Genomic DNA, 23,062 nt, shown 5'->3' on the forward strand with positions numbered 1-23,062 from the left:
TTTCACTAATTGAGCCATTGCTAAATCAGAGCTATTGTGTAACAACAGACAACTTTTATATATCTCCTGAACTTTATGAGGTTCTACTGCACAATAAAACCAATGCCTATGGAACCATAAGGGCTAACCGGCACGACATGCAGCCAATATTTGGCAAAAAGAAGTTCAAGACAGGAGAAATGGTTGCCTGTCAGAAAGGCAAAATGATGGCACTGCGATGGAAGGACAAGAAAGATGTGTGCCTAATGAGTACAGTGCATAACACCTGCACTGTTATGGTACGCATGAAAGGTGGAAAAGAAGTCATGAAGCCACAAGTAGTGATAGACTACAACAACACCATGGGAGGTGTTGACAGAGCCGACCAAGCAATGACATTCTACCCAGCTTTGAGGAAAACAGCCAAAAAAAATAAATACTATAAAAAGATCTTCAGTCGTCTTCTGGAGCAATGCTTGTGGAATGCATACATTCTGCTCACAAAAAAAGAGTGACAAGCCTTTGATTCATGCGGTCTTTATTTGGAAAGTTGCCAAACAAATCTTTCTGAGTCACCAAACACCATCAATGGCTGTGAACAGATCTGGACGCTGTGCAACCCGGATTGCCTGACTGGTCATCACTTCATGGACTACATCCCACCAACTAAGAAAAAGTCAGCACCTACAAGGATGGCATGGTTTGTTGCTCGAAGAGAGATGACAGTGGAAGTAAAATAAGAAAAGAAACCAGATTCTATTGTCCCGATTGTGACGTCGGACTTTGTGCAGTCCCATGTTTCAAAATATAACATACCCGAGATGCTTACTAAACCTTTATTACAGTGACTAATAATATCGCACCCCTTGTTTGTACACATTTCAGTGTGTTTGGTTTGATTATATTATTGAATAAAACTTTATTATTATTTAATGTTTCAAAATTTATCAAACCCGGGATGTCTACTAGACTCTTGTTTGGACAGATTTAAGGGAGTTATTTCTAAGAATTACAGGCCTAAAATATAAAACATATTTCCATGCAAAACAATGTACCGCTTTTAGCACAAAAATTTTGACATAATCAGACCGCCAGGGAGGTTAAGTGAACATTTTAAATGTCACTTTAAAGCGGTAGTAAACCGCTGGGTGTTTTTTCTGATCTGAAAGGTAATGTTATAATGTGCTAGTATGGATCGTACACTAGCACATTGTGAAAATGAAGCCCTCCAGCTATGCACTGTTACTGCTGGAGGCCCCTTCCTTCTGGGTCTGTGGACTCTGGCTGTGTGACTGGCCGGAGCCATGGTGACACCACTCCTGCGCATGCATGGGGGAGCTGCCAGTGACATCGGCTGCATATACAGTAAATATCTCCTAAACGGTGCATATTTAGGAGATGTTTACAGTACCTATAGGTAAGCCTTATCATAGGCTTACCTATAGGTACAAGTCAGAGAAGGGAGTTTTCTCCCACGTTAAGCCTTTATTCAATTAAAGTAAATGTTCACCCAAAAAGACAATGTGCATGTATTTGGCTCCAGCCTCCCTGTACTACAATTTGTTTTTTGTAAGGACTTATTTGTGCTGCAGGGCAGCCATTCTTCCTTTCTCGTCTAGGCGAGAATGGCATTGCACATGAGTGTGCAGATGTGCTGAAGGGCTCTTGCAGGCTTCAGGACCTTAAAGAGACCTTTGGCACATTTGCTAATGCTGTCACGGTCTTTCAGTGGGTTAATGTCATATTGCCCAACCGTCCCAGGATTTCAAGTAAATCCCGGTGTCCTGTGAATCTGGGCTGAGTCTTGCAGCGGAGCCCAGTGCCGGAATTTATTAATCCCTCTGTCTGCTTCATGCTGCACCGTGCTGCAGCTGTCAGGCCCAGCAGCACAGTCCCCCCCCACCTCCCATGCCCGCTTGCCGGTTCATCCGCCTGCGGTTCACCCTGTATGAGGAGGCAGGAGGAGGTAGGCTAAGTCAGCTTCACCTCCTCCCCATGTCTCCCTGTGCTCACCCAGAACACCTGGCATGCTGCCAATGCTGTGCCTGTGAAGGCGTTGTGTGGTTGGGAGATTTTAAAGCAGCCAGTGCACATGATGTCTGCCTGAGCCTCTGGAGAGCAGCCAGCCTCCAGCGAGTGAACTCTCCCCTCTCTCTGCCTCTCCCATACTTCCATGTGCTATAGTAATCCTTCCTTTTTTGAGCCATAGTAATTTTTCCTTCCATGTGCCACAGTGTCCCTCCCTTCCATGTTCCTGCCTTTCATGTGCCATAGTGATTTTTCCTTCCTGTCTTCCATGTGCCATAGTGATATTTCCTTCCTACCTTCTATGTATCCTAGTGATCCCTCCTGCCTTCCATGTGCCACAGTGAACCTTCCTGCCTTCCGTGTGCCATAGTGATCCTTCATGCCTTCCATGGGCCATAGTGATCTTTCCTGCCCTCAATGTACTATAGTGATCCTTCCTGTCTTCCATGTGCTATAGTAATCCTTCCTGCCTTCCACGTGCCATAGTGATGCTTCAGTCCTGCCTTCCATTTGTCAAAGGGATCCTTCCTTCCAGCCTTCCATCTACTATAGTGATTCATCCTTCCTGCCTTCCATGTGACATAGTGATCCTTCCTTCCTGCCTTCCATATGCCATAGTGATCCTTTCTTCCTTCATAATACCATAGTGATCCTTCCTGCCTTCCATGTGCTATAGTGATCCTTCCTGCCTTCCATGTGCCATAGTGATGCTTGCTTCCTGGCTTCCAGGTGTCAAATTGATAATTTCTTCCAGCCTTCCATATGCCATAGTGAGCCTTCCTTCCTGCCTTTCATGTACTATAGTGATCCTTCCTTCCTGCCTTTCAGTGTGCCATAGTGATCCTTCCTGCCTTCCATGTACCATAGGGATTTTTCCTGCCTTCCATGTATCATAGTGATCCATCCTGCCTTCCATATGCCATATTAACCCCTCCCTCCTGCCTTCCATGTATCATAGTGATCACAGCGAATTTGCTGCGGATTCAGCACAGCATCTAAATTGCAACCCATCCATGCAAACCGTTTGCAGAGTGTATGTTAAGTTAATGACACCCCGCAATCGGTTTGCAAAACACAGCGCCATTTTCATAATCAGATTGTATAGATGTGAACACCCATGCGATCCGATTCTGATGCGGACAAAAAAAATGGTCCTGCAGCTGTTTGGTGTGAATGCAGTGCGGTTCGAGCCATACAAGTCCATAGCTCAAATCGCACCCCAGAGACACAGCATATAATTTGCACCGGAATATGCTGCGATTCCTGTGCAAAGTACATGCTGTGTCCCACACCGCAACAGCGTGAACCCGGGCTCAGAGTTTCATCCTCTGGTATGATGGGTTATAGATCTTTGATTAGCTTTCTTATCCCTTCTAGTACTGGGTTGTATGTGGTTACTAGAGGTACACGATTATTATTATTTTTTTTTTTATCTCTTTTTATTGAAGTAGATTTTAGGTCTTGTTAATGCTGGTGTTTATGCTTTTACCTGCCAGAAATTTGGGCAGGACTGCGCCTTCCATCCCAATCGGTGACAAGTCACGTCTTTGTAGACTTTTCAACTACTGTTTTACAGCATACCTTTCAGCTCCCCACCCTATCCCCTCCTCCTTCTTTTTCCTTGCAGTCTGAAAATAACTTCATGGTAATCAGTAACAGCTGATGTCAGGACATTTATATTGTCGGGGCATTTTTAGTGAATTGTTGGACACATGCAACAAGGGGAACAACTCTAAACTTGAAGACGGCTTTATCAGTGGACTCTACCCAAACAGCTGAAGAGAAACGTTGTGGGTGTTTCCTGACTTATGTGGTTAAGGTAATGCTTATGGTGATTGTAGCCGCATTAGTGCACTTGCAACAATACAGTTCTGTTTTGTCTGCAATACATTTTTTTAATTTATATTAAAATCAGCCATAGACGGCTCAAGTCACTGCCTGTTCAGCAGGAGCTGGCCGAGATTCAAACCATGTATGGGCAGGCTGATTGTACCGAAGGCAATCTATTAACTTGGGTACAACCAGCATGGCAGATATTTAGGATGCTATTATTGCCAGTGACTATACCCACTAGCAATCATTTTTATTTGCATGTTTATATAGTGCCAACAGTTTGCGCAACACTTTACAAAATGAAGGCAGACAATACAGTTACAATACAATTTGGTACAAGAGTAATCAGATGGCCCTGCTCGTTAGAGCTTACAATCTAAGAGGGAGGGTCAAGTGATAAAAAAGATAACTGTGGGAGATGAACTGATGGAGAAAGTAAAAACATAGTGTATTAGTTAGAAGTTAGAAGCAGGATAGGCTTCTGAAAAAAAAATAAACATCTCCGAAAGGTTTACCCCCCCCCCCCCTTTTATGACCAGGCCATTTTTCCCGATACGGCACTGCGTTACTTTAACTTACAATTGCGTGGTTGTGCGATGTTGTACCCAAATAAAATTGATATCCCTATTTTTTTCATAAACAGAGTTTGTTTTTGGTGTTATCTGATCACCTCTGTGGTTTTTATTTTTTGCGCTATAAACAAAAAGACTGACAATTTAAAATATATAATTGTATCTATAAAACACATCCAATAACAAATTTAAAATATCAAATTTCTTCATCAGTTTGGGTCAATATGTATTCTGCTACATGTTTTTGGTAAAAAAAATCCCAATAAGCATATATTGATTGGTTTGCGCAAATTTTATAGCGTCTTTTTTTTTACTAGTAATGGTGGAGGTCAGCGATTTATCGTGGAACTGCAACATTGTGGCGGACACATCGGACACTAAGTCACTTTTTGGGGACCAATGACACCAATACAGTGATCAGTGCTAAAAAAATATACACTGTCGCTGTACTAATGACACTGTCAGGGACGGGGTTAACATCAGGATGCTGAAAGGGTTAAATGTGTCCCTAAGGAGTGCTTTCTAACTGTGTGGGGGGAGGTGCTTGTACTGTGGCAAGGCACAGATCCGTGTTCCTGCTTAACAGAAAAACAGGATCTCTGTCTTCCCTTGTCACAGAACAGCGATTTGCCTTGTGTACATAGTCAGACCAATATTCTGCCCCTGTCGGGAACGATCGGCAGACCCGCTGATTGACTTCCGCTGTGTCCAGCAGGAGCAGGTCACCGGGGGCACATGCGCACTGCACACCTGGATGTGTAGAAGACACACAGGTATGTGATTTCACCTCTAGGAGCTGCCATCCCGCAGTACATATACGTGGTGCGGTCAACAAGCAGTTAAAGAGAAGTGTTTTCAGGGATCGTCTAAAGATGGAAAAATTAGGAGATAGTTGGACAGATTGGGGTAAGGAATTCCAAAGGATGTGAGAAGCACGGGAGAAGTCCAAGCATTGGAGGAGGTGACAAGGGAGCTAGAGAGCAGAAGATCTTGGGAGGACCGAAGGGAAGGGTTTGGTGAAATTTTGAGGCTAGGTTAGTGATATAGTTGGGGGCCGAGTTTTGGATGGATTTGTTGTTGTTCGTACATAGAATGTTATTCATTGGGTAAGCATGTAAGCATAAGTCAGTGGAGGGACAAACTTTCTAAGGCTCTGGACCTAGGGCCTTCAGGCCAGACCAGAAGAAGTGGACCATCCACCCAAAAGCTTGTTCTAAAAAGGAATCTGTTCCCACTGGCTGTAAGCATATATGCGGCCTCTGATGGGATGGGCTTTATATGCGTCTATAGAAAACGACTTTCTGTGCTGAGAGTGCGCTCACTGCTCCTTCCCAGCACACTGACTAAAATGTCACAAAACGCATGCAATGCATACTTGTGATCAGGAGCTTCCAATCATGTGACCGCTGTGACAGCCAATCACAGTGGTCACTGGGTCAGATTGTCTGCCTCCGTCTCCAGACCTTTGCTTCTCTTAGGGAGTGGTGGTGGCAAGGGGTTAAAAGTATTACAGACTGTAGTCAACTGTTTTTTAAATTAGATATTCCGCTCAATGAAAGATTTTTCTGAGCTGTTCTAGTGACGCAACAAAGCTATTTTAAGATCTTATATTGCTAGATGTTATATGAAAATATCCAAATACAGAACATAACTGCTGTAAGCAAATTTCTTATCACCGTTCCTTCTCAGTCCCCAGGCCCAGCTTTCAGCCCTGTCCCACATTTAATGACAATTGCGCAGTCATGCAACACTACCCAAACTACGTTTTTTTTTTTTTTAATCATTTTGTTCACACAACTAGAGCTTTCTTTTGGTGGTATTTAATCACCACTGGGTTTTTTATTTTCTACAAAGGATGGGTTCACACTGGTGCGAACACAGACCTCACATGTGATTCGCATCGCATGTCTGTGCAGATCACATTTGTTGTCTGTGCAATGCAAATTCACCCATACAGTTTGTATGGCTGAGTTCGCATCACATTCAGACCAAAATGGTACATGACCCTTTTTTTTGGTCTGCATGAGTGTTCACACCTATGCAATCTGATACCTGTACCATTTTGCAGTGCGATCTGCGGACCAATCATGGGGTGACATTGACACCCGCAGCAGTTCGCAGATGTCAGTGTGAACTGTCTGCGATTCAGGTGTGATGTGGAGACCCACTCAGTATTCGCAGGGTTTCCTACATCCCACCATCGTGAACCCAGCCTAATTAAACAAAAAACACAGAAGATTTTGATTAAAAAACAAAAAAAAAAAAAAACATGTTTTCTTTGTTTCTATTATAAAATTTTGCAAATAAATAATTGGTCTTCATTAGAGTTGAGCGGACACCTGGATGTCCGTGTTCGGCGGGTTCGGCCAAACTTTAAAAAAAAGTCTGTGTCCCGGACTTTTGCCGAACTTTTCCCGGACACCGAACCCCATTGAAGTCAATGGGGACCCGAACTTTCAGGCACTAAAATGGCTCTAAAACACCAAAGGAAAGGGCTAGAGTGCTGCAAATGGCAGCAAAACGTATTTAAGAGCATGGCAAGTGCTCTGCAAACAAATGTGGATAGGGAAATAACTTAAAACAACAAAAAAAAACAGAAAAATAAAACAATGTTCTTCATCTCTGAAGGACGAGGCCCATATGGAATAGGAGGGAGGTTGAGGTGGTGGTGGATGTGGCGGTGTCATAGGCGTGCGCACAGGGTGTGCGTGTGCCGGGTGTACCTGGGCACACCCTAATCACCTAGGGCACATTAGCATTATCGCTCTGTTTGCCAGTGAGGAGATGGGAAAGATCTCCCTCTGACCTGCTCTGCTCTATATCACTTTGCCAGCAGGGAGAGTAATGTATCGGGGCCATGTATATGTAGGCAAACACATGCATGTGTATTTAAACTTTGGGGTGCACACCCTAATGCAATAGGCTGCGCATACCTATGGGCGGTGTAGGTGGAAGCGGCGGTGGAGGAGGACCAGGGCCGGATTAAGAGCATCATGGGCTTGGTGCTGAGGATTTTGAAGGGCCTTATGGGCCGTGCCTTGGCATGCACCCAGAGGAGGAAGGGTGCAGCCATGCATGCCTAATTCAACATGGGATGCTGTCTCTGAAGCCCATAAACACATCCATGCATCGGCAACTGTCCCTCCTTGTCCGGCCTTCATGCTGTGTGGGGAGGTTCTGAGGGAGCTGCCTGGGGAAGCGAGCATAGAAGCCAGACTTCTGTGTTTACAAGTGACAGAAGAGCGGTAACAGTGAATATGGCCAAACTGGGGCCTATATAAAGGTAGGGGCCTGGAGCTGCAGCTCCAATAGCCCCTACGTTAATCTGGCCCTGAGGAGGACGAGGTAGCCAACACTGCTTCTTTTCACAAATTTTAAATGAGGGTACACCCCAAAAGAGTGAGAGAGCAAAAATGGAACAATGGGTGGGTAAGGTCGGTATCCATCGCTATTCTGCACAAGGTAGGGATCCATGGGATCCGTGGGATCCATGCCTGGTTCATTTTAATGAACGTGAGCTTGTCCACATTGTCTCTGGACAGGCGGCTGCGCTTGTCTGTGATAACGCCCCCAGCCATGCTAAATACCCGTTCAGATAATACACTGGCTGCAGGGCACGCCAGCACCTCCAAGGCGTAAAGGGCAAGCTCAGGCCATGTGCCCAATTTGGAGACCCAGAAGTTGAAGGGGGCAGACCCGTCATTCACTACACGTAGGCGTGTGCACACATACCGCTCCACCATGTTGGTGAAATGCTGCCTCCTGCTAAGACGTTCCATATGAGCTGCTGGTGCTGCTGTTTGTTGTGGCGTGCTGACAAAGCTTTTCCACATTTCGGCCATGCTAACCCTGCCTTCTGAGGTTCTGGCCGTGCCCTGGTTGCGTTGGCGACCTCTTCCTCCTCCTCCTCCTCCTCCTCCTCTGCCTTGTGCTTCCACTGTGGCCCCGCTGTCAGGTGGGAATGCCAGCAGCATCGCGTCTACCAGCGTGCGCTTGTACTCGCGCATCTTGCGATCGCGCTCCAGTGAGTGAATTAAGGACGGTATGTTGTCCTTGTAACGGGGATCCAGCAGCGTGGCCACCCAGTAATCAGCACAAGTTAGAATGTGGGCAACTCGGCGGTCATTGTGGAGACACTGCAGCATGTAATCGCTCATGTGTGCCAGGCTGCCCAGAGGCAACGAAAGGCTGTCCTCTGTGGGAGGTGTATCATCCGTGTCCTCTGTATCCCCCCAGCCACGCACCAGTGATGGCCATGAGCTGGCCTGGGTGCCACCCTGCTGTGAACATGCTTCCAGCTCCTCCTCCTCATCCTCCAGAACTGTGCCCCTGCTGGACAATTGTGTCCCTGGCGTTTGTGTGTGCAGGAACCCACCCTTGGAGCCCCTTGCGAATGACTGCCCTGAAAGCCTTGGAAATGTTACCTCTTCATCCTCCTCCTCCTCCTCCTCATCCTGTGCCACATCCTCTTCCATCATTGCCCAAATTGTTTTTTCAAGGAGGCATAGAAGTGGGATAGTTAAGCTGAGAACGGCGTCATCGGCACTGGCCATTTTGGTGGAGTACTCAAAACAGCGCAACAAGGCACACAGGTCTCGCATGGAGGCCCAGTTATTGGTGGTGAAGTGGTGCTGTTCCGCAGAGCGACTCACGCGTGCGTGCTGCAGCTGAAACTCCACTATGGCCTGCTGCTGCTCGCACAGTCTTTGCAGCATGTGCAAGGTGGAGTTCCACCTTGTGGGCACGTCACATATGAGGCGGTGAGCGGGAAGGCCGAAGTTACGCTGCAGCGCTGACAGGCGAGCAGCAGCAGGGTGAGAACGCCGAAAGTGCACAGACGGCCCGCACTTTCTGCAGCAGCTCTGACATATCGGGGTAGTTTTTAAGGAACCTCTGCACCACCAAATTCAGCACATGCGCCAGGCAAGGGATGTGCGTCAAACCGGCTAGGCCCAGAGCTGCTATGAGATTTCACCCGTTATCGCACACCACCAGGCCGGGCTTGAGGCTCGCTGGCAGCAACCACTCATTTGTCTGCTGTTCCATGCTCCTCCACAACTCCTGCGCGGTGTGTGGTTTGTCCCCCAAACAGGCAAGTTTTAAAACTGCCTGCTGTCGTTTACCCCTGGCCGTGCTGAAGTTGGTGGTGAAGGTGTTACGCTGTCCGGATGAGGAGGCGGTAGATGAGGAAGTGGAGTAGGAGGAGTTAGGAACAGGAGGCAAACTGAAGCGCCCTGCAATCCTCGGTGGTGGAAGGACATGCGCCAAATTGCTATCTGCCTCAGGCCCATCCGCCACTGCATTTACCCAGTGTGCCGTTAGGGAGACATAACGCCCCTGACCGTGCTTACTGGTACACGTATCGGTAGTTAGGTGGACCTTGGCACAGATGGCGTGGCGCAGTGCACACCTGATTTTTTCCCCCACTTGGTTGTGCAGGGAAGGGATGGCTTGCCTGGAAAAGTAGTGGCGGCTGGGCACGACGTACTGTGGGACAGCCACCGACATAAGGTTTTTAAAACTGTGCGTCTCCACCAGACGGAATGACAGCATTTCAAAGGCCAAGACTTTTGAAATGCTGGCATTCAGGGCCAGGGATTGTGGGTGGGTAGGGGGGTACTTCCTTTTCCTCTCAAGTGTTTGGGAGATGGAAAGCTGAACGCTTCCACGGGACATTGTGGAGATGGTTGGTGACCCAGGTGGTGGTGTTGCTGACAGATCCTCTGTTTGCGGGGTGGCAGGTGCCGGTATCACTACAGATGTGGCTGGAGCGGCCGAGACTGCAGTAGAAGAGGAAGCAGGATGAGCCAGAGACTTTCTTGGTTTTGAAGGTGTCTACTCCACTGCAGCTCGTGCTTTGCACTTAGATGCCTGATCATGCAGGTTGTGCTCAGGTTGAGAAGTTTTATGCCTCGCTTCAGGCTCTGATTGCACAGGGTGCAAACCACTCGTGTCCTGTCATCAGCACATTTTCTAAAGAACTTCCACGCTAGAGAACTCCTTTGAGCTGACTTTGGTGCGCTCGTTCCCTTGCTGCGTTGGGCAGTAGCAGGCGTAGTGTCTAGGGCACGGGCGCTCCGCTTCTGCACCCTGCTCCCTCTTCTGCTGTGCTGGTGGCTCTGTGCAACCACCGCCTCTTCCTCCAAACTACTCAGGTCACCTGCATGATGTTCATTCCATGTGGGGTCGAGGACCTCATCGTCCTCCACATCATCTTCCACCCAGTCTTCACCCCTGCCCTCCTTGTCGGTCTCCACAATGCTGAACGCCGCAGCAGTTGGCACCTGCGTTTCGTCATCATCGGAGACGTGCTGCGATGGTCCTTGCATGTACTCATCTTGAGAAATGAGTGGTTGGGCATCGCTGCACTCAATCTCTTCCACTTCTGGGGCAGGGCTAGGTGGATGGCCCTGGGAAACCCTGCTGACAGAGTCCTCAAAAAGAACAAGAGACTGCTGTATGGCTTGGGGCTCAGACTGCTTGCCTGATTTGCAAGGGGGTGAGGTGAAAGACGGTTGGACATCGGCTGCAGGTGCCAACCTTTCTGCAGTAGACTGGGTGGGAGACAATGTGAAGGAACTGGAGGCACTGTCAGCAGCAAACCAATCTACTATCGCCTCTCTGTGTTCTGGCCTCATCACTTCTAGAGGCGTATGATGCCCTACCAAATACTGATGCAGGTTCTGTCGCCTACTAACACTTGAGGAAGGTGTTTCACTTGTGCGTGTAGCTGGCACAGATCGACCACGTCCTCTCCTTGCAACAGGAGCTCTACCAGCAGCACCACGACCCAGGCCACGGCCCCTATTTGACGGTCTCCTCATATTTCTGTAATTTAAGATCTTGCCCTAGAAAGGTGTTTATTGAATAGCGGAACAAAACAACAACAGTATCGCACGGGTGTATCTCACAGTCAAATATGCAAACTATGCCGCAATTTAATGTTTTTTACCCCAAAAGGGTGTATATTGAATAGCGGAATAGGATCTCACACGTACAAACACAGACTAGGCCCGATTAAATTTTTTTGTACCCTAAAGGGAGGATGAGGAAGAGGAGTAGGAGGAGTTGGGAACAGGAGGCAAACTGAAGCGCCCTGCAATCCTTGGCGGGGGAAGGAGATGCGCCAAACTAATTTAAAAGGTGTATCTCACACGTACCGATACAGACTATGCCGTAATTTAATTTTTTACACTCCAAAAGGGTGTATATTGAATAGCGGAATAGGAAAAAATTTATAATACGGTGTATCTCACACGTACAAACACAGACTAGGCCCCGATTACAATTTTTTGTACCCTAAAGGCAGGATGAGGAAGAGGAGTAGGAGGAGTTGGGAACAGGAGGCAAACTGAAGCGCCCTGCAATCCTCGGCGGTAGAAGGAGATGCGCCAAACAAATTTCAAAAGGAGTATCTCACATGTACCGATACAGACTATCCCGCAATTTAATTTTTTACACTCAAACAGGGTGTATATTGAATAGCGGAATAGGACAAATTTTACAAAACGGTGTATCTCACACGTACAAACACAAACTAGGCCCTGATTACAATTTTTTCTACCCTAAAGGCAGGATGAGGAGTAGGAGGAGTTCGGAACAGGCAGGAGGCAGACTGAAGCACCCTCAAATCCTCGGCAGTATGAGATGCGCCCAAAAAATTGGAAAGGTGTATCTCACACGTACCGACACAGACTATCACGCAATTTAATTGTTTATACCCAAAGGTTTTGATTAAATAGCGGAATAGAAAATATGATCAAAAAAAGTGTATGTATATCACACGTACACAACCACACTAGGCCGCAATTACTATTGTTTGTACCCCTACATACTTCAGAAGTATGAGATGAACCCCAAAAACTTGGAAAGGTGGATCTCACACGTACCAACACAGACTATCCCGCAATTTAATTGATCCCCAAAGGTTTTTATTGAATAGCGGAATAGGAAATATGATCAAAAAAAGTGTATGTATCTCACACGTACAGAAGCACACAAGGCCCCAATTACTATTGTTTGTACCCCTAAAGGCAGGATGAGGAGTAGGAGGAGTATGGAACAGGCAGCACCCTCAAATCTTCAGAAGTATGAGATGAACCCCAAAAACTTGGAAAGGTGGATCTCACACGTACCAACACAGACTATCCCGCAATTTAATTGATCCCCAAAGGTTTTTATTGAATAGCGGAATAGGAAATATGATCAAAAAAAGTGTATGTATCTCGCACGTACAGAAGCACACTAGGCCCCAATTACTATTGTTTGTACCCCTAAAAGGCTGGATGAGGAGTAGGAGGAGTATGGAACAGGCAGCACCCTCAAATCTTCAGAAGTATGAGATGAACCCCAAAAACTTGGAAAGGTGGATCTCACACGTACCAACACAGACTATCCCGCAATTTAACTGATCCCCAAAGGTTTTTATTGAATAGCGGAATAGAAAATATGATCAAAAAAAGTGTATGTATCTCACACGTACAAAACCACACTAGGCCCCAATTACTATTGTTTGTACCCCTAAAAGGCTGGATGAGGAGTAGGAGGAGTATGGAACAGGCAGCACCCTCAAATCTTCAGAAGTATGAGATGAACCCCAAAAACTTGGAAAGGTGGATCTCACACGTACCAACACAGACTATCCCGCAATTTAACTGATCCCCAAAGGTTTTTATTGAATAGCGGAATAGAAAATATGATCAAAAAAAGTGTATGTATCTCACACGTACAAAACCACACTAGGCCCCAATTACTATTGTTTGTACCCCTAAAAGGCTGGATGAGGAGTAGGAGGAGTATGGAACAGGCAGCACCCTCAAATCTTCAGAAGTATGAGATGAACCCCAAAAACCCCAAATATCATTCAGCTCTACTGCAGGCCACAATTTAATTTTTTTTAACCCAAGGCTGTATATTGAATAGTGGAGTAGAAAAAAAGTGTATGATTTTTGAAACCACTCAATAATAGCACATGTGAACTGAACACAGCAGTGTATGATCAGTCACTCAGCACAGCACAGCTGAAGGAAAAATGCTGCACACAGTGCCTGATAGAAAAATACTTTTCTCCCTCCTCCTCAGTGGGCAAAAAAGATTGTGTTCACTGCACCCCAAAAAGATTGTGTTCACTGCACCCCAAAAATATTGTGTTCACTGCACCCCAAAAAGATTGTGTTCACTGCAGCCCACACACAGCAAAATGGATGTGGACCACTGACACCTGTTTATCTCCTATCCCACACCACACAGCAATATCGATTGTAGTTTGTAGAACACACTGTCTGACCCTAAAAATCAACAGACTCTGTCCCTAAAAGGATTGATAAGATCGTAGATCGGGTGACTGCAAACCCCCCCCCCCCCCCCCACACAGCAATATCAATTGTAGTTTGTAGAACACACTGTCTGACCCTAAAAATCAGAAGACTCTGTCCCTAAAAGGATTGATAAGATCGTAGATCGGGTGACTGCAAACCCCCCCCCCCACACACACAGCAATATCGATTGTAGTTTGTAGAACACACTGTCTGACCCTAAAAATCAGCAGACTCTGTCCCTAAAAGGATTGATAAGATCGTAGATCGGGTGACTGCAAACCCCACCCCACACAGCAATATCGATTATAGTTTGTAGAACACACTGTCTGACACTAAAAATCAGCAGACTCTCTCCCTAAAATGCCTACAACTCGCCCTGCCTAACACACTCCGACCTGTCCCTCAATTCTATCCGGACACAAATGTTTTTTTTTTCCTGTCTGTCCCTAATCAGCAGCCAGCACGTTGATGTGTGCTCTCTCCCTGAACTAAACAGCAGAATGACGCTGCAGCGGCGCTGCCTCGAACCTTATAAAGACTTGGTCACATGCTTCAGACGGCCAATCACAGCTACTGATACATTTGTAGGCATGGCTGGGATGGCTTAGGCACACCAGTTAAACGCTTGTTGATTGGCTGTTGAAAGCCCGCCATGAAAAGCGCGCCAAAGCATGCAAAACCCGGAAATAAAACGACCGAACACGGATTTTTACCCGAATATACAGTAAAGTTTTCGGGTCCGTGTTCAGGTAACAAAAATCCAATTATTCGGTACGAACACGAATAATACAGTCTGTGTTCGCTCAACCCTAGTCTTCATACATTTAGGCCAAAATGTATTCTGCTACATTTCTTTGATGAAAAATAACCCAAATCAGTGTATATTATTGAGGCCCTAAAATGTCAGGACAGTACAAATATCCCCCAAATTACCCCTTTTTGGAAAGTATACAATCCAAGGTATTTAGTAAGAGTTATGGTGGGTGTTTGAAAGTGTGATTTTTGGAAAATAAAGAAATGAAAAAAAAATATGTACGTTTTTTTTTTTTTTTTTTTTTTAGTTTTATATGTTTTTTTTTTTTAAACACACTGTGACCAGAGCAATATAATATTACTAATGTAACATTGGACTACTCTGGGGGAGTGATTTATTTATTTATTTTTGTACACATTATGATTGCTTATAGCAGTGAATTACAGTGCTATAAGCAAGCATTTTACTGAATGAAACTGATTTATTTAGCTTGTTTTGTTGAGATTAGCTGTGATTGGTCAAAGCTAATCACATGGTGCAGATGAGCTGTAATTGGCCCTGTCTGTACCATATGATCACATTGACCAATCACTGTTAGCAACACAATTGTACACAATGGATGGCCTGAAAGGAAGCCATCCATTTTTTACAACTGTCATGTGATCTTCTGTAATTGGTCAAATGGTACCAGCAGTGAGCCGGAACACTGATCAGCCATCGGCTGTGTCCAGATCGCACTGCTGTGCGGCGCTTTCTGAGAGGACATCATGTGACGTCCACTCAGAACATTAAAGCCACCGCCCAGTCATCATTCTGCTATAGTCTGCATGGGAAGGTGTTAAAGTGTAAATATAAGCTAAACCAAAAAGTTTTCCAAGTAAGAATAACCCACTTGAAGTAATTGTAAACGTTTAATTAAAAAAAAAATAGGCATTAAACACTTTCTACTTGCTGCATGGAGCTGCCTCGATCCTCTTCTCTGGTCTCCTGCCAGTGTTCCTGCCCCCCCATTGCTGAGTGCCCCAATAGCAAGCTGCTTGCTTAGAGGGGAATGGGGCAGGCTTGATTCCAAGTGGTGCTCTGCGTGTCCATAGACACACACAGCACAGTTCGGCCCCACCCCCCCCTTCACTTTCCTCACAGGCTGTGAATGGCAGCAGCAGGAGCCAATGGCTGCCTTCTGCTGTCTCCATGTCCATTGAGGATAGAGGGAGAGTTGAGAGAGTTATCTCTGGCAGAGTGCTGAATCAAGATTTGGCTCAGGTAAGTATTTAGGGGGGCTGGGGTTGTCCTGTTTAGAGAATATTTTTTACCTTAATGCAGAGAATGCATTCAGGTAAAAAAAAAAAAAAAAAAAAAAACTTCTACCTTTACAACTACTTACTTTAAAGGTATTGTACACTTCAAATGTTTTTGATGTTCTTACTAGGTAATAATGTAGTTATTAACCACAACATATGTTGTGCCCTGGAAAAATATCACAATTGACCAATACTCAATCAAACTAAAATAAGGTGTTGTTGCCACCATTAATATCAATTAATGCACACCCACTGTACCCACTGATACCCAATCCAGGTTAGATGGTGCTATACCTCCGTTTATCATCAAAAATAAAAATTAAAACACGAGCCCTCATGTGATTTTACTCCAAAAAAGAATCATGAAATAAAAAAAAAAGAAAATTCTTCATGTGTTATGTCCATTTCCACACTTCACCACATGCTTCAGTGAAACCCACTCCCTGTAAGACATTCACCAAATTGTATTGCCTCTCATTTTCATGATAGGCTAATTTCGCTTTTATGTATTCACCACATGTCAATCCTCAGCTGGGTCATCTGCTTCTCTTCCTGCCAATGGAAATACTCCTCTATAGCATCTTTGAAATTTCATCTGTCTATTTGGATTTTTTTTGGAAAGTACGTAGACCCTCACCTTGTAAAACAACCCATTCAGTTTTAAACAGAAATGAAAGGCAAAACATTTTTTGATTGAAAAAAACAAACACTTTTTCCAGCCTTCCTTTTCAATAAGTGATCACATACCCTCTTTTCTCAGTTGCATAAGGGCTGGGGGAGGAGAAACAGCAGAACACTAATCTCCCCAGTGAATGGCTGTGCGGGGGGGGGGGGGGGTAGGAAGTGCCAGGACAAGTCTGATCATTGGATTAGCTCCCAGCACAGCCAGAACACTGATCACATTGTACTCTCATGCCTAGTGTGGTCCGTTTTTAAATAGGAAAGCAGAGGGACTGCCAGAAACACCAAGGATTTGACACAAAGGAAGCAATGCAAAGAGAACACGATTCTTTTTCATACAAGTACATGGTACAGCAGGAGCATATCAGGAATATAACATTTTAGGTTTACATACAGGCAGTCCCCTGGTTACAAGCAAGATAGGTTCTGTAGGTTTGTTCTTAAAGTGGATGTAAACCCTCTCCTATACTTAGTGAAGTGAACAGCCTCAGATGATACACGGGGATGAAACCAATCTCCTTATATACGTTTTACATGTATATCTGCTGTTTTCAGCTTTTATATATTGTTTAGAAAGTATACTTTGTGTTAGATTTTTTTTTTTCTTCCTGTTTTAGCAGTAGGAGTGTAGTCTAGGCATACACTGTGTGACAGCTAATTGGAGGAAAGGCACACACACCCCCTCCACAGAGGAGGAAGGAAGGAAGGAATGTGCAGAGCTGTGCTGTGAATAGACCAGCTCTCCGCTAATCTATTTATAGCACCCACCCCAACACAAATTTTCAGGTGCATTTATCTCCCATCTCTCTCAGAGAACTTGTCAGAAGTTATCATGCTGATAACAGAATAATAGAGCATCAGAAAGACATGGGACTCAGGGCTTTGGAGAGAGACAAGTAAACACTACAGCTATGTGCCCAGGTCACATTTCATGAATCAGGTTTACATTCACTTTAGGTTACATTTGTAAGTTAGTTGAAACATGTACATTTTTGTTTGTAAGTGTAACTCCAGCCCAAAAAAACATTTTTTAAGTTGTTTAGATCGCATAGGGAAAGGTTCACACCCCTGTAATGTTTGTTTCTCTTACGTCCTCCGACAGTCGCCGCCTCCTCTAAGTCATCACAATGGGGTATTGTCCACCTGTCCGTAGGACCAGCTAGGCATATAGACTTAGTCAAAAGACAAAAAGCATTAGCATATACACACCCACGGGGGCTGTCCCATCTGGCCAATACCCCCCCCTGCATCACCAATCCCAACTCAGTTTTAATCTGCCTAGCATCAGGACTAGTTAGACTCTCCTTGTGCTGGGGCTTTAGTCTCAGCCTTCCTGATTAGGGTTGAGCGAACACCTAGATGTCCGTGTTCGACGGGTTCGGCCGAACTTTAAAAAAAAGTCCGGGTCCGTGTCCCGGACTTTTACCGAACTTTTCCCGGACACCGAACCCCATTGAAGTCAATGGGGACCCGAACTTTAAGGCACTAAAATGGCTCTAAAACACCAAAGGAAAGGGCTAGAGTGCTGCAAATGGCAGCAAAACGTAATTAAGAGCATGGCAAGTGCTCTGCAAACAAATGTGGATAGGGAAATAACTTAAAACAACAAAAAAAAAACAGAAAAATAAAACAATGTTCTTCTTCATCTCTGAAGGACGAGGCCCATATGGAGTAGGAGGGAGGTTGAGGTGGTGGTGGATGTGGCGGTGACATAGGCGTGCGCACAGGGTGTGCTGGGTGTGCCTGGGCACACCCTAATCACCTAGGGCACATAGCATTGCCAGTGAGGAGATGGGAAAGATCTCCCTGGGACCTGCTCTGCTCTATTTCTCCTTGCCTACAGGTACATGGCCCCGATACATTACTCTCCCTGCTGGCAAACACATGCATGTGTATTTCAACTTTGGGGTGCACACCTTAATGCAATAGGCTGCGCACACCTATGGGCGGTGTAGGTGGAAGCGGCGGTGGAGGAGGACCAGGGCCGGATTAACAGCATCATGGGCTTGGTGCTGAGGATTTTGAAGGGCCTTAAGGGCCGTGCCTTGCCATGCACCCAGAGGAGGAAGGGTGCAGCCATGCATGCCTAATTCAACATGGGATGCTGTCTCTGAAGCCCATAAACACATCCATGCATCGCCAACTGTCCCTCCTTGTCCGGCCTTCACGCTGTGTGGGGAGGTTCTGAGGGTGCTGCCTGGGGAAGCGAGCATAGAAGCCAGACTTCTGTGTTTACAAGTGACAGAAGAGCGGTAACAGTGAATATGGCCAACCCGGGGCCTATATAAAAGGTAGGGGCCTGGAGCTGCAGCTCCAATAGCCCCTACATTAATCTGGCCCTGAGGAGGAGGACGAGGTAGCCAACACTGCTTCTTTTCAAAAATTTTAAATGAGGGTACACCCCAAAAGAGTGAGAAAGAGCAAAAATGGAACAATGGGTGGGTAAGGTCAGTATCCATTGCTATTCTGCATAAGGTAAGGAAAAGTCCCGTGGGATCCATGCCTGGTTCATTTTAATGAACGTGAGCTTGTCCACATTGTCTCTGGACAGGCGGCTGCGCTTGTCTGTTATAACGCCCCCAGCCGTGCTAAATACCCGTTCAGATAATACACTGGCTGCAGGGCACGCCAGCACCTCCAAGGCGTAAAGGGCAAGCTCAAGCCATGTGCCCAATTTGGAGACCCAGAAGTTGAAGGGGGCAGACCCGTCATTCACTACATGTAGGCGTGTGCACACATACTGCTCCACCATGTTGGTAAAATGCTGCCTCCTGCTAAGACGTTCCATCTGAGCTGCTGGTGCTGCTGTTTGTTGTGGCGTGCTGACAAAGCTTTTCCACATTTCGGCCATGCTAACCCTGCCTTCTGAGGTGCTGGCGGTGCCCTGGTTGCGTTGGCGACCTCCTCCTCCTCCTCCTCCTCTGCCTTGTGCTTCCACTGTGGCCCCGCTGTCAGATGGGAATGCCAGCAGCATGGCGTCTACCAGCGTGCGCTTGTACTCGCGCATCTTGCGATCGCGCTCCAGTGAGTGAATTAAGGACGGTACGTTGTCCTTGTAACGGGGATCCAGCAGCGTGGCCACCCAGTAATCAGCACAAGTTAGAATGTGGGCAACTCGGCGGTCGTTGTGGAGACACTGCAGCATGTAATCGCTCATGTGTGCCAGGCTGCCCAGAGGCAACGAAAGGCTGTCCTCTGTGGGAGGTGTATCGTCCGTGTCCTCTGTATCCCCCCAGCCACGCACCAGTGATGGCCATGAGCTGGCCTGGGTGCCACCCTGCTGTGAACATGGTTCCATCTCCTCCTCCAGCTCCTCCTCCTCCTCATCCTCCTCATCCTCCAGAACTGTGCCCCTGCTGGACAATTGCGTCCCTGGCGTTTGCGTGTGCAGGAACCCACCCTCGGAGCCCCTTGCGAATGACTGCCCTGAAAGCCTTGGAAATGTTACCTCTTCATCCTCCTCCTCCTCCTCATCCTGTGCCACATCCTCTTCCATCATCGCCCGAATTGTTTTTTCAAGGAGGCATAGAAGTGGGATAGTTAAGCTGAGAACGGCGTCATTGCCACTGGCCATGTTGGTGGAGTACTCAAAACAGCGCAACAAGGCACACAGGTCTCGCATGGAGGCCCAGTTAAATTAAATAGCGGAATAGAAAATATGATCCAAAAAAAGTGTATGTATATCACACGTACACAACCACACTGGGCCCCAATTACTATTGTTTGTACCCCTAAAAGGCTAGATGAGGAGTAGGGGGAGTATGGAACAGGCAGCACCCTCAAACCTTCAGAAGTATGAGATGAACCCCAACAACTTGGAAAGGTGGATCTCTCTCACACGTACCGACACAGACTATCCCGCAATTCAATTGATCCTCAAAGGTTTTTATTGAATAGCGGAATAGGAAATATGATCAAAAAAAGTGTATGTATCTCGCACGTACACAACCACACTAGGCCCCAATTACTATTGTTTGTACCCCTAAAAGGCTAGATGAGGAGTAGGGGGGGTATGGAACAGGCAGCACCCTCAAACCTTCAGAAGTATGAGATGAACCCCAACAACTTGGAAAGGTGGATCTCTCTCACACGTACCGACACAGACTATCCCGCAATTCAATTGATCCTCAAAGGTTTTTATTGAATAGCGGAATAGGAAATATGATCAAAAAAAGTGTATGTATCTCGCACGTACACAACCACACTAGGCCCCAATTACTATTGTTTGTACCCCTAAAAGGCTAGATGAGGAGTAGGGGGGGTATGGAACAGGCAGCACCCTCAAACCTTCAGAAGTATGAGATGAACCCCAACAACTTGGAAAAGTGGATCTCTCTCACACGTACCAACACAGACTATCCCCCAATTTAACTGATCCCCAAAGGTTTTTGATTAAATAGCGGAATAGAAAATATGATCCCAAAAAAGTGTATGTATATCACACGTACACAACCACACTAGGCCCCAATTACTATTGTTTGTACCCCTAAAAGGCTAGGAGTAGGGGGAGTATGGAACAGGCAGCACCCTCAAACCTTCAGAAGTATGAGATGAACCCCAACAACTTGGAAAGGTGGATCTCTCTCACACGTACCAACACAGACTATCCCCCAATTTAACTGATCCCCAAAGGTTTTTGATTAAATAGCGGAATAGAAAATATGATCCCAAAAAAGTGTATGTATATCACACGTACACAACCACACTAGGCCCCAATTACTATTGTTTGTACCCCTAAAAGGCTAGATGAGGAGTAGGGGGAGTATGGAACAGGCAGCACCCTCAAACCTTCAGAAGTATGAGATTGTGTTCACTGTACCCCACAAAGATTGAGTTCACTGCACCCCACAATGATTGTGTTCACTGCACCCCACAAAGATTGTGTTCACTGCACCTCACAAAGATTGTGTTCACTGTACCCCCCAAAGATTGTGTTCACTGCACCCCACAAAGATTCTGTTCACTGTACCCCACAAAGATTGTGTTCACTGCACCCCAAAAAGATTGTGTTCACTGCACCCCAAAAAGGATGTTGTTCACTGCACCCCCAAAAAGGATGTTGTTCACTCCACCCCAAAAAGATTGTGTTCACTGCACCCCACAAAGGATTTTGTTCACTGCACCCCAAAAAGATTGTGTTCACTGCACCCCAAAAAGGATGTTGTTCACTGCACCCCAAAAAGATTGTGTTCACTGCACCCCACAAAGGATTTTGTTCACTGCACCCCAAAAAGATTGTGTTCACTGCACCCCAAAAAGGATGTTGTTCACTGCACCCCAAAAAGGATTTTGTTCACTGCACCCCAAAAAGATTGTGTTCACTGCACCCCACAAAGGATTTTGTTCACTGCACCCCACAAAGATTGTGTTCACTGCACACCAAAAAGGATTGTGTTCACTGCACCCCAAAAAGATTTTGTTCACTGCACCCCAAAAAGATTGTGTTCACTGCAGCCCAAAAAGATTGTGTTCACTGCAGCCCAAAAAGATTGTGTTCACTGCAGCCCAAAAAGATTGTGTTCACTGCAGCCCAAAAAGATTGTGTTCACTGCAGCTCACACACAGAAAAATGGATGTGGATCACTGACACCTGCCTATCTCCAATCCCACACCACACAGCAATATCGATTGTAGTTTGTAGAACACAGTTTCCCTAAAATTCAGCAGACTCTGTCCCTAACAGGATTGAGAAGAGATCGTAGATCAGGATTGAGTGCAGATTCACCCCACCCCCCACACAGCAATATCGATTGTAGTTTGTAGAAGACACTGACCCTATAATTCAGCAGACTCTATCCCTAAAATGCCTACAACTCGCCCTGCCTAAACACTCCGACCTGTCCCTCAATTCTATCCGGACACAAATGGTTTTTTCCTGCCTATCTTTCCCTAATCAGCAGCCAGCACGTTGATGTGTGCTCTGTCCCTGAATCTAAGCAGCATAATGACGCCGCTGCGGCTGCCTCGAACTTATAAAGACTTGGTCACATGCTTCAGACGGCCAATCACAGCTACTGAGACATTTGCAGGCATGGCTGGGATGGCTTAAGGCACACCAGTTAAACGATTGTTGATTGGCTGTTGAAAGCCCGCCATGAAAAGAGCGCCAAAGCATGCAAAACCCGGAAATAAAACGACCGAACACGGATTTTTACCCGAACATACAGTAAAGTGTCCGTGTCCGTGTTCGGGTACAAAAAATCCAATTATTCGGTACGAACACGAATAATACAGTCTGTGTTCGCTCAACACTATTCCTGATCTTTTATTTGATTTTCTTTGAAAATGTCAGTTTTTTCTCTCACTTTACTAGCTGTTTATTTTGTCAGCTTTAGTGTTAGTTTAGTCTTCGGATGAAGATGGATCATGCGGTGCTGGGATTCGGACTGGCCGCCCTGGTTCTCCAGGGCACTGAGGGTCAGATGGACCCCCAGCCCGCCATCGAGCGTTCAGCAATGGTTCGCCCTGGCACTAAGAACGACCCATCCCTGTTCGATGCAGGGATGCAGCCGTGAGGTGGCTACCTCACAGGACTCGTCTGCGGTACTGCAGCGTCATGTCCCTGGCTCACGGCACTCCCTGTCAGATGAGGACAGA

At 46.2% G+C, this 23,062-nt stretch overlaps 1 protein-coding gene across 1 annotated transcript in view; it reads left to right on the forward strand.

The window, feature by feature from the left end:
• Window positions 1-3,625: 3,625 nt before the first annotated feature.
• Window positions 3,626-23,062, forward strand: part of LOC309548890 (alpha-1,4-N-acetylglucosaminyltransferase-like) — a 60,171-nt gene continuing 40,734 nt past the window's right edge. Inside the window, exon 1 of the mRNA XM_082248818.1 lies at window positions 3,626-3,826. The gene's annotated coding sequence lies outside the window, so the exon portion shown is untranslated. The remainder of the gene's footprint in view (window positions 3,827-23,062) is intronic.

This window comes from Pelophylax lessonae, assembly GCF_965119305.1.
Source record: "Pelophylax lessonae genome assembly, chromosome: 3".
Taxonomy (NCBI): domain Eukaryota; kingdom Metazoa; phylum Chordata; class Amphibia; order Anura; family Ranidae; genus Pelophylax; species Pelophylax lessonae.